A 14,654-nucleotide genomic window follows, 5' to 3' on the forward strand; every position below is an offset into this window, starting at 1 on the left:
TACAAACACAGGATATCTTTCCTTTTATTTGTTTCTTCCTCAGTTCTTTCATCCATGTTTTGTAGTTTTCAGTGTACAAGTATTTTACCTGTCACAAAAAGAGTACTAAGAGGGAAGTTTATATCAAAAAACACCTACATTAAAAAAGAAATATTTCATATAAACAGCCTAACATTACACCTGAAGGAGCTAGAAAAAAAAATTAAGCCCATAATTAGCAGACGGAAGGAAACAAAAATTAGAGTAGAAATAAATGAAATTAAGACTAGAAAAACAATAGGAAAAAATCAATGAAAGAAACAGTTGGTAATTTGAAAAGATAAATTTGACAAATCTTTAGCTATGCTAACTAAAAAAAAGAGAGAAGATTCCATTTAATAAAATCAGAAATGAAAGAGAAAACATTACAACTGATAATACAGCAATACAAAGGATCATAAAAGGTACTATGAGCAATTATATAACAAATTGTGTAACCTAGAAAAATTAATTCCTAGAAATATAAAACCTACCAAGACTGAATATTGAAGAAACAGAAAACCTGAACAGACCAATAATGAATAAGGAGATTGAATCAATAATGAAAAGCATCCCAACACAGACCAAATAGCTTCACTGGTGAATTCTACCAAACATTTAAAAAAGAATTAATGCCAGTCTTTCTCAAATTCTTCCCAAAAACTGAAGAGGAGAGAACACTTCCCAATCCATTTTATGAGGCCAGTTACCCTCATACCAAAGCCACACAAAGATACTACAAGAAAGGAAAACTACTAATCAATATCGCTGATGAATATAGATGCAAAAAACCTCAACAGAATTAATGGCATATTAATTCAACAACATATTAATAGGATCATACATTATGATCAAGTAGGATTTATCCCTGGAATACAAGAATGTTTCAATATATGCAAATCAATCAATGTGATACACCACAGCAATAAAATAAAGGATAAAGACCACAATCTCAATAGATGAAGAAAAAGTATTTAGCAAAATTCAGTACCCTTTCATTATAAAAATGTTCAAGAAACTAGGTATAGATGGAATAATAAAGACCATTTACAACAAGCCCATAGGTAACATCATACTCAATGATGAAAAGTTTAAAGCTTTTCCTCTAAGATCAGGAACAGGACGAGGATGTCCACTCTTGCCACTTCTATTCAAAACAATACTGAAAGTGCTCACCAGACCACTTAGGCCAGAAAAAGAAATGAAAGGAATTCAAATCAGAAAGGAAGAAATAAAATTGTATGTTTGTAGATGACATGATCTTATATGTAGAAAAACCTAAAGATCTATCAAAATACTGTTAGAACTAATAAATAATTCAGTAACATTGCAAGACACAAAATCAACATAACAAAAGTTAGTTGCATTTCTATAAACAAGGAACTATTTGAAAAAGAAATTAAGAAAACAATTTCATTTACAATAGCATCAAAGGAATAAAATCTTTCATGTTTTCTTGACTCTGGTTGGAATGCTTCTAATGGTTTCTCCATTAAGTGTAACCAGTGTTTTGAACAGAGATATATATTTTCTCATATTAAGGAAATATTCATCTCTATTTTATGAGTGTATTTTAAAAATCAGGGATAGATGTTAAATTGTGTCAAATGGTATTTTAGCAACTTCGATAATGATGAAGGAGAGGCAGAACACCCTAATATTTTGGAAGATAGAGTCTGAAGTCAGTTACTGCTTGGGTTCCAGAAAGTGCTTCTATCACTAAGTGTATAATTCTGGAGAAGTTCCTTGGTGCCTCTCAAAGGCAGTTTCTTTATCTATGAAATGAAGAGAATAGTGATTCTTATTTCATATGGATGCTAGTTAATATATGTAGAATGCTTAGAATAATGCCTCATACATAGAAAGCACTAGAGAAGTGTTAACATTATGTTATTATTGCTTTTCTCATTAGATATATTAATACAATAAATATTAGATTTACTCCAATGGAACCTTCCATGCCTTTCTTGAATAAATCTCATCTAGCTATTAGTCCTTTAACACCTGAATTATATTTGTTAATATTTCATATAGGATTGTTGAACTTATATTAATATATTAGTTTGGTCTATAGTTTCCTTTTCTTGGACAGTCTTTTACATGTTTTGATATCAACGTAATACTTAATAAAATGCATGCATTTTCTACATTCAGAAACAGTTAGGAACCCCTTAAATACTTGGCAGAATTTCCTTACAAAAACATCTGGATCTAGAGTATTTTTTGACAGGGTAGCTCACTGACAACTTCTATTTCTTTTATGGACATTGTTTAGATTTTCCATTTCTTCTAGAGTTAGATCTTATAATGTATATTATTCTAGATAACTGTCCATTTCAATCAAGTTTTTAAATTTGTCTGTATAACACTAAGCAAAGAATACATAATTTTTATTTTCCTCTAAGTCTGTGATTATTCACTCACAATAACTTATTTTGTGATTTTGGTGTTTTCTCTGTATATTTTCTTCAGTTTGTTAGCCAGTGGTACCCACTGTGTTTTTTCCCCAACTGTCAGCTTTGAATTTATTTTTCTTTTATCTCTTCTACTTATCATCTGTTCTCTAGCTTATAAGTTTTTCCTTTTCTGTATTAATTCCTGCCTGCTGCTTCCCACTATTTAAATTCGTTTTTCTTTTCCTAAATTCTTAGGTTAAATACTTATTTTTATTCTTTATTATTTGTTAATATAAATATTTAAGATTATGAATTTTCTTATAAGCCCTGTTTTATTTGCTATTCCATAGTTCTGATATGTAACATTTTAAGAATTTCTGGGTTTTTCAATTCTCTGTAATTTGCACTTGGGTTTTCCCTTTTAAGAATTCTTTAAGTAAGTTTTAATTTCCAGGTAATAAGATGTTTTTGTGTTCTGATTCTGTGTTAATTTCCAGTTTTATTATATTGTGTTTAGAGATTGTAATCTAAAGTATCCACTTAGGGAATTTTTGAAGTTTTCTTTATGGCATAATGTTTGTTTAATTTTGGGAAATGTCTTACAGGCCCCTTGATCTGTCATGGTGAGAGAGTTATATAGATGGGCTAACTGAAGTCTCTTCACTCGTTTGTTTCTACCAATTTCCTCTTTTTATCTTCTATAGTTCTTGCTTTAAGATGTTGATGTTAAATTATTTGCTATAATTACAACTGTTTTATATTTATTGTTGATAGAACATTTAATGTTATAAAGTGCTCTTTGTTTTCTAATGTTTTTTAACTTGAATTTAATCTTGTGTTAAAATTAGACCTTGATCTTTTTTTCTTGCATCTAACTAGTATATATTTGCAGTCTTTTCCAGTAACTTTATTCTAGGTGTGTGTCTTGTATTTAGTATTATGTGAGTTTTGCTTTGTTATTCAATTGGACAGACTTTTTCTTTTATTAGGTAACAGCAGTGCATTACATTTACTCACTTACCTTAAAGATTTACTTTTAGTTTTGCCTATTAATTTCTGAAAACTTCCCTGTTATAATAGCTTTTAAAGGACCTTGCCTATTTGCTTGTTTGTGAGTGCTGCTTTTAATATTTAGGAATATTTGTTTCTGGATATAGTCTATTAGCATTCTGTGGCCATTCCCATTCCCCACATACATATTTTCCTGAATTGCAGAAGCTAGAAACAATCCCCCCCATTTTCATTTCTCTCTTGCTGGTAGGTTTGATCGCAAGTTAGTTTTCTCTAGAATAAACCAGGAGGCCAGTGACAAGAACTTGAGTTAAGAGGAGAACAGGGTGGCACCAGCAAGGTGGCAAGTAAAATTGGACATGCGTGAGTGTTTGCAACTGCTAGGTTCCACGTTCCAGTGGAAAAAACCTATTGCATGACCCTTTCCAGATGTGATTAACTCCCAGACACAAAACTTAGACTGCAGCTTTCTCTCTCTCCCCCTACCTGTACTGGTCTCCTGGACTTTAGGCCCATGGGTTATTTTTGGACTAATGGTGTTGATATGGCCTTCTTTAAAGTAGTTTACCTCTGGCTATGACTTCTCAGACATAAAAAAACTTCAGCATTATACAGATCCCTCATTAACCAGAATCCAGCTGTAGTCAGGTAGTCTGTCCCTTTCAACTGTTAAACCAAGGATGATAATTCCTAATAAATAATTGACTGAGCAGACATCCTGTAGCTTGGATCACTTCTAGGACAATATATTAAGAGAAACCAGGATGGCTGACGGATTATCATAAACTTCCATGTGTAATCAGGAAGAACAAGGTGGATGTCATTGGATACTTCAGGTACAGTTTGGTTCCCAGCTTTGAATGAGAGTAATTTCATGGAGTGTTGAAGGCAGAAGCAAAAAAATCGAACCAAGTTAAAAGGTGAATGAGGGGAGGACATAGGAGCAATAAGTACGTACCATTTTCCCCCAAAGTCTGAAAGTTAGGGGGAAGAAAGTAAAGGGGTCACAAGAACAAAGTGGGACAAAGGAGGGTTTTTTCAATGGAAATTACTGGAATATTTCCATTCTTATGGGAGAAACTGAGTAAAAGGAAAGGAAGTGAAGATATAGAAGAGAGGAGGTAAGTGACAGAAATCCTCTAGGTGGATCTAGAGCATGGGTAAGATTGCTTACATCATGTTGGGGAGATGGAGGCAAATCTGGATGAAGTTGCTTAAGTCTGTACATTTTGTGGCAGAACATTGATTGAGTTCTCATTTGGTTGTTTCTATTTCCTTCATGACATGGGAGACAAGGTCATGAGGTGAGACAGTAAGAAAAACAAAGTGTGGTTTGGGATCTGAAGAGCTTGGAAAAGATCTGAAATACACCCTCTGTATGATAGGCACAAAACATATGGGTTGGGAAATTTTAAAATCAAGGTTCCTAGCAATAATCCTGACCTGACCCTGGGGGCACTTAGCAAATTTTAGTCAACATTATGATGTTAAAACATGCTCACTTTTAGGGCTGCCCAGCCCAAATGTGAGGTCCCCAAATTGGAAAAATTTGCTTCTGCTTCTAAGACCCTGTCCTCCTATTTATTTATTATTTATTTTTTAATGGAACAAAATCTGCTTTAATAAGCAGATTTTGCTAGGTTCCTCCCTGTCTACCACACCTAGTTTATACTATAGTTATCTATGGTGATAGCTCCCTTCCTCTATTTACATTTTTAAAAATATCTTCATTGGAGTAAAATTGCTTTACAATGTTGTGTTAGTTTCTGTTGTACAACAAAGTGAATCAGCTATATGTATACATATATCCCCATATCCCTTCCTTTTGAGCCTCCCTCCCACCCTCCTATCCCACCCTTCTAGGTCGTCACAAAGCACTGAGCTGATCTCCCTGTGCTCCTATTTATTCAGGTTCTTGTTACTGGCCCCCTGGTTTGTTCCCCAAACTGACTTCTGTTTACTGAATTCTTGTTCCCAAGTCACTGGACTAGTGACATCTGATACCCTTGTATATCAGTTATTTTTTTAATGTATAACAAACCACTCGCAAACTTAGTGGCTTAAAACAATGATCGTTAATTTAGCATATAATTCTGTGTGTTGGCAATTTGGACTTGGCTTGGCTGGGTGGTTCTTCCGCTGGTCTTGGCCAGGCCTGTTCATGTGTTGCAGACAGTTGCTGATCAGCTAAATGATTCTGCAACTGATGGTGGGCAGAGGTATGTTGGTTTGGGTGATAAGGGTGACAGGGACATATATCTCCCATCATTCAATGGGTTAGCCTAGGAATCTTCACATGGTGGCAATGGCTGGGGTTCCAAAAACAGCAAGAGAGAAGACAAGTCCCAATGAGTAAGTTATTTTCAAGCATCTATTTGCAACATGTTAAACAAAATAAGATAAACAGCCAAATGGGTGGAGAATCAATGGATGGAGAATAGATTTGACATCTTGATGGGATGAGCTGCAAAGTTTGCATTGTGAAAGGGCCATGTTTATAATCAACTACACTACATTTTCTGCCAAGTTTGGGGCATGCCTTGCTCTTACCAGTCAGCCCCACATCAAGTGCCAGTGTCTGTGGCTTAGGGCACAGTTACTTATCCACTGGAAGATCTCCAGGTTGCTACTTATCTGGACTCCTCAATGTTACACACATAGGATTCCCCATTCCTGTGTTTACCCACCTGTTGTATATATCCTTTCACATTATCTTAAATACCCTGCACCACATCCCCATGTCTACTGGGTATGTGTATTCACCGTGACATATAATACATGGTGGGTTTCTTGCCTTGTCTATCAGATTACACTGTTTTTAGCAATGGCAGCTAGGTAAGTACCCTGCCTTTCCTACCCTCTCTCTATGCTGCTTCTGCCCCATTCTGCCCTCAGTCTATCTTGCCACCCCTTGTCAATTGCTATTCTCTGCCCTTTTTCCCCTCTGTTTACTTTCTGGTCTCAGAATCTGATCCTCTGTGTGCTTCACTTAGGTTTGAATAGCTAGTATGCCTCACCAACTCCTTCTAAAATGATACAGAATATTAAATTGTCTACATAATGGAGCAAATTCAGTCAAGCCTTGCTAACATTTTTATAAAAACTGAACCAGCAGCAGAATAGGAAATTTTGGTGTGGTACCTTACACTGTCAGACTGCAGTTTGCTTTTAGTATAAATAAAATTGATCTAATATACATCTATATCTTTTTGATCTTGAGGTGTACGTGCATGTGTGTGTGCGCACACATACATATGTGAAGATGGGAGGGGGCAAAACAAATGAACCAAGAAAGTAAAAGAAAAAGCATGAAAGGGAATTCAAAGGAGAAAGTATCTGAAGACAGATGCCTCGTACCAGAGAACTGTAAATTTGTGAGCATGTGTGTAAAGTTGTCCATTATACACTTAGGTTTTATCAGTCACTCAACATGCGTTTATTGGGTGTCTGCTACGAGACCCACACCATTCTGGAGGTTATGAAGTTGACCCCAGGGGCAAATATCACACTGGATATAATTCTGTTACTGGCCCAGTTCAGCCTTTTTGGAGTAAGATTCTGGCATAAGAAAAGGTGAAGGAGAGGAGCCAGGAGGCTCCCACATGCAACCCCAGCTGATTAAAACCATACCCTCTCCTGTGAAACACTCTGTCTGACTTTACTATCAGGAGATAAAACATTATTCTTCTCCCTCCTCTCCATGTGGAGATATTTTATAGAGAATGCTGCTTTTACCAGAGAGAACTTCTCTGTAAGATGGAGTCTCCTCCCTGTTCCCCTCAAGTATCAGGTCATCTGGCTGACTAGAAGAGAAGGTCCAGGAAAGGCTTGATTGCAGGCTACTGGAAATTAGTTCCACTTAAAAGTAAGGAGGCAGAAGTGTTAAGTGAAAACCAGGACATCTTGTTTCTGGTTTTATTCCTGTCACTCTCAGAGCCTAACTCTCTCAACTTCAAAACGGGTGAAGTGACCTGCCTCCCATCAGGAAGGGAAGTACAGAAGTGACATAATGAGTCTAATTCTCTTCTTCCAGCTAGAGAACTGGCACTTTCCATGGAAGTAGAGGGAAGGAGAAGTTATTTCACTTTCAAACTCCAGGGTTCTTCTTTCACCCAAGTTGTTTATTATTATTAAAATTAATAACATTCAGTATCTCCTATATGGCAACACTATTAGGCAACTGACATACCAGCTTATTTAATGTTCAAAACAAATCAGTTAGATCTGTATCTTTATTCCTACTTTGCAGATGAATATGCTGAGGTTACCAAGTTCTATTCACTGTCAAAGCCCATGGGCTGCATTATAAGGTGATCATCTTAGGATTAAAGAAAACTAAGTATTTGAAGAGAAGTGGTAAATCAAGAAATCTAGCTTCCCATATAATTCAGAACTTTTTCCTTCAACAGCCTTGATAAATGTCTACTAGCCTTTGTTTGAATGTACCTCAGGGTAGAGTCTGGTGAACTGGGAACCCTGAATCTAATGTCAGAGGCTTGGATTCCAATTTCAGCTTTGCTAAGTACTAATTAACTGTGTATCTACCTTGGCCAGGTGACTTAACATCTTTAAGCATCAGTTTCTTCATCTATAAACCAGAGAGGATACCCAAACACAGTGTTACTATGATGATGAAATAAGATGATACATTTGAACATTCATTTCAATCATTCAACTAATTTCATTTGTTGCTGTTTCTATGCCAATCACTCTACTGCACATAGTGGATGCAGTAGTAAACAAAACAGCATGGTCCCTGCCCCTGTGAAGCAGTTTAGTGGGAGACAGATACCCAGGGCTAAGACAAGGGTGAGAGGAGTGAGGGACTTGCCTCTGGTGCAAGTTTTAAGGGGGTGCCAAAAACTCAGTCATCAAGATCAATAAAATTTTAATTCAATATTAAACAGAATTAATGCAAAAATTCCATGTAGCAAGAAATCAAAACATTAAATTTCAGGATAAATGTTATTATTTTTCCTTTCGTCTTAGGCTCCAGCATGGCTCAGCATGGTGCTTCAGATAACAAACGAGTAAACACATACAAAAACAAAACCAAAAAAGAATACGTAAGAATTTTAGCTAGTAAAGAATGGGGGGATGAGCCCAAGTAGAGGGAACAGCATTTGCAAAGGCCCTGAGATGGAAAAGTGCTTAGACTAGTCCAGAGCCTGCAAGAAAGTGGGTGTTGTTGGACTATGATCAATGGTCAGAGCCAATTATGCAGAGCTGAGTGGCCCCAGGAACGGACTTGGAGTCGTATTCTAAGTGCAGTGAGGAACCACAGTAAGGTTTTAAGCACGGAAGTGACCTATTTTTGTTTTTTAAAATATCATTTTGGCTGATGAGTAAAGAAGTGATGGGTAAGGGAGGAACAGAAGCATGAAGACCAGCTAAGAAGCACTGTTCCTGTCCAGGCCAGAGAGGAATGTCTTGCCTATTTTGACGTAGTTATTTGTGGATCGTGCTAGGTAGTAGGAATATAGTGGGCTTTAGCAAGTTATTTTTTCTCTCTGACCTTTCATGTCCTCATGTGTAAATTGGAGAAAATAATAGTAATGACTGTATCGGGTTGTTGTGAAGGTTAATTTAGATAATGCATGTAAAACGCTTAGAATAGTACATGGCAAACAGTAAGTAATGAAAAAATTTTGTTTAGAAACTCCTTCATATTTATCTTTATATTCCTGTCATTAATACAACACCTGTCTTCTAGTAGGTGCTCAGTTAAGATGTGGTAAATTAAAATGTTGTTACTGATGTGCCACCAGTAGCTTATGTATATAGTTGTTTTTTTCATTAGTGGGAATAATCTTGTTAATGATATTTCTCAGTATTTCTCAGAGTTACTCTTTGCTTTCAAACTCCACTCTAATTCTGCCTTTCATAATCTCTTGCATTAAAACAGTAACATATAACTCTTCTTCCTGGCTCCCGACGCTTATCTCTCCAGTCTATCCTACATATTGCTACAAGGCTTGTTTTCCTAAATATAGGCCAGTTTGCGTAATTCCCCTACTCAGAAACCTTCAGGGGCCTCCTAGTGATGGAGGCTAACCTTTCCATCTTCAGCCGCTCCTCCCATAGTGCCTCTCTAGTCAGCTTGCTATTCACTGAATATACTAACTCTCAGACCTTTATGTTTTTGCTCAGAACTTCCCCATCAGTCCATTAAAATTCATCTAACAAGATGCAGTTAAAATGCCACCTCTTCTATGAAGTACCTTCTGACCCTGCAATAAGAAAAACAAAAAACGAATCTCTCTCCCTTCCTTCTGTAGCTACTATGCATTAGGTTCCTATCTCTCATATGGCATTTCCCAGATTACCCATGATCCACATCTTCTCTCAAGGTAAAATGAAGAAACATGGCTCCAAGTAATGGTAAAAATAGTTGTAGGTCATTTAGCAATTAAGAATACATGTCTATGAATCTAGCAGGCCTGCCTCAAATCCCAGCTGACTGTATGGCCTTAAAAATTAACTAACGCTTCTGGAAAAGAATCCGAAAAAGAAAGATTACATATATATATAACTGAATCACTTTGTTGTAAACCTGAAACTAACACAACATTGTAAATCAACTATACTTCAATTAAAAAAATTTTAAAAATCCCAACGTTCTAAAAAGTTGACCCCCCCAAAATTAGTTAACCCTTCTGACCCTCAGTTTCTTATCTGTAAAATGGAAATAGAAAACCCCAATCCATTGTACAATTGTGAAGAGATATTAGAAAATATATTTCAAGCTCCTGGTTCAGAATGGACATATGAAAAACAGTGCTGTTGTTATTAGTGCAATATATAGAGCAAGTATGAGACTTGGAATTTACAGACTCAGGGTCAAATGTCAGCTTAACTGCATTATATTTGTCTTTGAGCAAGCCCCTTAACTGCTCAGTTTCTTCACTGGAGATAATAATACACATTTATCAAAGGGCTTTTGTTAGGATTAGAAAGTGACAATAATAATTATGAACAGTGAACCCTTGATGAACACTCCCCATGAATAAGAAATTATTCTAAATGCTTTACATGTATCAATTTATTTCATCCCCAAAACAGTTTTACGAGGCAGATGTTATTATTACCCCCTTTCTATAGATTAGGGAATTGAGATACGGAAAGGTCAAGAAACTTCCTCAAAAATCAAACACTACACAAATTATAATACTGATGTTTAAACTCAAGCAGTCTGGATTCAGATACTAAGCTACAGTAACAAATAGAGAATGGAATTGAGTGCCTGGCATCTGGCAAGCTCTTTATGAATGTTTTTGTAACTGTTAAGTGGCCCCTTCTTCCCTTCTCATTCCCTGTGCCAGAAGAGGGACCATGTTATACTTATCTCTATAGCGCGGGCACACATCACCTGCCTAGTGTACAGGCAGAGGTGTGCTGGTGTTGGCTCGAACTGGTTCTCAAAAGTAAATTGTGCACCTTTCTTCCCAACTCTACATTTGGTAATGTCATACTGGTAGCTTGAAATTGATTATGAAGTATTATTTATATCACAGGAACAAGCCAATGCCAAAATTAGTCCTGGATTTCACAACCAAGTCAGTAAATTCCCTTTTATGCTAAGCTATTTTGAATCAGGTTCCCATCATTTGTAATCCAAAGAGAGCGTAAGAAACCTGTTATTTCAGATATTCCCAGGAAAGCTGAGGGTGAGAAAATATATCATATAGCAATATCCACAAAATTAATAACCTAGGGAGAATTCCTGTAAGAATTCAATGGTTATTATAATGACCATGAGGCCTTTTTATTTGAGAGGAAGGTGGCATTTGTTCTATAAGTTCTGCTTCACTGTATTATTTATTTAAATACTCAGATCTGCAGTCCCATATGCTTAGCACAAAATCTGAGGTAAGTAGGGGAGAACCAATCACATGGATTTTATAAATTTATTTTATTTTATTTTATTTGTCTGTGTTGGGTCTTCCTTGCTGTGCATGGGCTTTCTCTAGTTGCTGCGAGCGGGGGCTACTCTTCATTGTGGTGTGTGGGCTTCTCATTGTGGTGGCTTCTCTTGTTGTGGAGCACAGGCTCTAGGCACACAGGCTTCAGTAGTTGTGGCATGTGGGCTCAGTAGTTGTGGCTCGCGGGCTCTAGAGCACAGGCTCAGTAGTTGTGGCGCACGGGCTTAGTTGCTCTGCAGCATGTGGGATCTTCCTGGACCAGGGATCAAACCTGTGTCCCCTGCATTGGCAAGAGAATTCTCAACCACTGTGCCACCAGGGAAGCCCCCCACATATATTTTTAATGTGAGAATTTAACTTTTGGTCACTGGAGGTATGAGATATTTTAAAGATATGGAAAGTTTATTGCAAAATGTAGGCTGCGGCTACTATTGTTGCTTCTATTATGGCTCTAGCAAGGTAGACAAGTTTTCTCTTTTGCCAAAGACCGCAGCAACAAAATAAAACAAAACAAAGAACTTCTCTCCTTCCCAGATGGCAATGTGGGTGGTCACAAGGACCCATAAGATTTTGTTTAATTTGTAAGACTCCACTTTATAAAAAGTTTGTTTGTAACAATGCTTTATACTTTTATTACATTTTATAATTTTCAAAGTACAAAGTTTTTAAAATACATTATTTCTTTTGAGCATGATAATACCCCTAGCTAGGAAAGTAAGGTACAGGGAGGTTAAGTGACCTGTCCAATATTACAGCCAGGTAATGGCAGAGATGGAATAATAACTCAGGACTACAGTGTCACCCATTGATCTTACACTACCATAAGCTGCTGGTAGGTTTCAGATAGCTTCCTCTGGGTGGTCCACATTAGTCCTCCAGGTGTTTGAGAAAGTGATCAAAATGAAAAGCAGATTTAAAAAAGAACACACGGCATTTTTCTCTTGCAGATGTGAATCTACTATAAAATGAATAAAAATTAGCCAGAACTGGAGAAAAGGAGAAATGGCAATTTAAGTACCACAAATGCTCAGTTACCTAAAGAAAAGACCTATAAGGGTTTCTTTTCTTTTTTCCCACCTGTGGTAGAAGGAAAAAATAAGAAGATGGCCCAGGAAATCTTTGGTCCTGCCAAGTGGATTGTGGAAATTAGATAATTTGTACTTAAACACATCAAACCAGATCAGAAAAGTAGCCAGGACATGTGTGTCTTGCCTAGGAACTTGTTCCCTTATTTCAATATTTATTGAAAACTGAGTATGTATTAGGCACTATGCACAGTGCTGAGAAGAATTCAAAGGTGTATAAGATGGAAACTTTCTTCTTATAATTAACTAAGATAAAGCCACAAACAACAGGATTCTAAGTGAGTTGATCTGTTGGTGATATTCACCAAAAATTTGGAGTCTTAGTTTCTCTGATTGTGAAACAGGAGAATATGAGAGGTTTGAGGAGAAAACAAGCAACTAATTGGTGTTCAATGTTGTTCAGCAAATTTAAATGCTATTAATTATGCCTTAAATGTTTCTGCCTCCATTTCTTCCATCTCGATATACCTCGAAAGCATCTGAGTTGGCCTTTCCTCATCCCTGACTAAATTCACTATTTGGGGACCAACTGATGTCCAATAATCATTAGCTATGGAAGGAAGAACTGGAACATCAAAGTAGAAGGGACTCCAGCCTATAACCACGCAAGTCAACGGCTTTTAGGCCTGTTGTGTGCAAGTGCACTTAGAAAGGACAAGAGCAGGTGTTAACTGGAAGTCCCTACTACATCTGGACATGTTCTGGGAGCTGGGACAACACAGCAAATGAGTGATCCTTGGGAAGTAGGATTCCCATGAAAATAACATTAAGTATTTTCAAGGGCATAGGCAGATATTTTCCTATTAAAAGAATATTCTAAAAAGGCCAATCAAATTGATGAAATTAAACAGAGCAATATGGTGGAGTATAAGTGAAAGTATTGGGAAAATGTACACTCCATCTGTTGTCTCACCTTTTATCACTGTGGTAAAATACATATAAAATAAAATTTACCATCTTAACAATTTTTAAGTTTTTTATAGTTCAGTGGTATTAAGTACATTCGTGTTGTACAACCATCGCCACCATCTATCTCCAGAAGTCTTTTCATCATCTTGCAAAACTGAAACTCTATACCCATTAAACAATAACACCTCATTCCCCCCACCCCCAGGCTCTGGCAACCACCATTCTTCCTGTTTCTGAATTTGAGTACCCTAGGTCCCTCAGTGGAATCATATAGTATTTGTCTTTTTGTGACTTATTTTACTGAGCATAATGTCCTCAAGGTTCATCCATATTGTAGCATGTATCAGAATTTCTTTTCTTTCCTTTAATCTGAATAATATGTATGTATATGCCTCATTTTGTTTGATAGACACTTCAATTGCATCCACATTTGGGCCACTGTGAATAATGCTGTTATGAACATAGGTGTACATATGTATCTTCAAGACATTGTTTTCAATTGTTTCATTGTTTCAATTGTTTTCAATTCTTTTGGGTATATACACAGAAGAGTATCATACACATATGATATTGTATCATACACATATGATAAATCTTTCAAATCTATTTTTAATGTTTTGTGGAACCATCATGGTTCCACAGAATGGTTTTCCTATACCATTTTATATTCCCACCGACAGTACTCAAGGGTTCTACTTTCTCCACATCCTCACTAACACCTGCTATTTTGTTTTTGTGATAGTAACCATCCTAGTGGGTGTGAGGTAATATTTCACTGTAGTTTTTTTTTTTTTGCGGTACGCGGGCCTCTCACTGTTGTGGCCTCTCCCGTTGCAGAGCACAGGCTCCAGACACGCAGGCTCAGTGGCCATGGCTCATGGGCCCAGCTGCTCCGTAGCATGTGGGATCTTCCTGGACCGGGGCACAAACCCGTGTCCCCTGCATCGGCAGGCAGACTCTCAACCACTGCACCACCAGGGAAGCCCTCACTGTGGTTTTGATTTGCATCTCCCTAATGGTTAGTGATGTTGAGCATCTTTTCAATGTGCTTACTGGCTATTTATGTATATTCTTTGAAGAAATGCCTGTTCAAGTCCTTTGTCCATTTTTGAATTGGGTTGTTTCTTAGTTTTCACTGTTGTGAAGTTTTAGGAGTTCTCTATATACCCTGGATATGAATCCCTTATCACATATATGATTTCCAAATATTTTATTCCATTCTGTGGATTGCTCTTTCAGTATGCTGATAGGGTCCTCTGAGCCCAGAAGTTTTTAATTTGCAGGAAGTCCAATTTTTAAAAATTTTTTCTTTT

Source organism: Orcinus orca, chromosome 1 (assembly GCF_937001465.1).
Source record: "Orcinus orca chromosome 1, mOrcOrc1.1, whole genome shotgun sequence".
NCBI classification, from domain to species: domain Eukaryota; kingdom Metazoa; phylum Chordata; class Mammalia; order Artiodactyla; family Delphinidae; genus Orcinus; species Orcinus orca.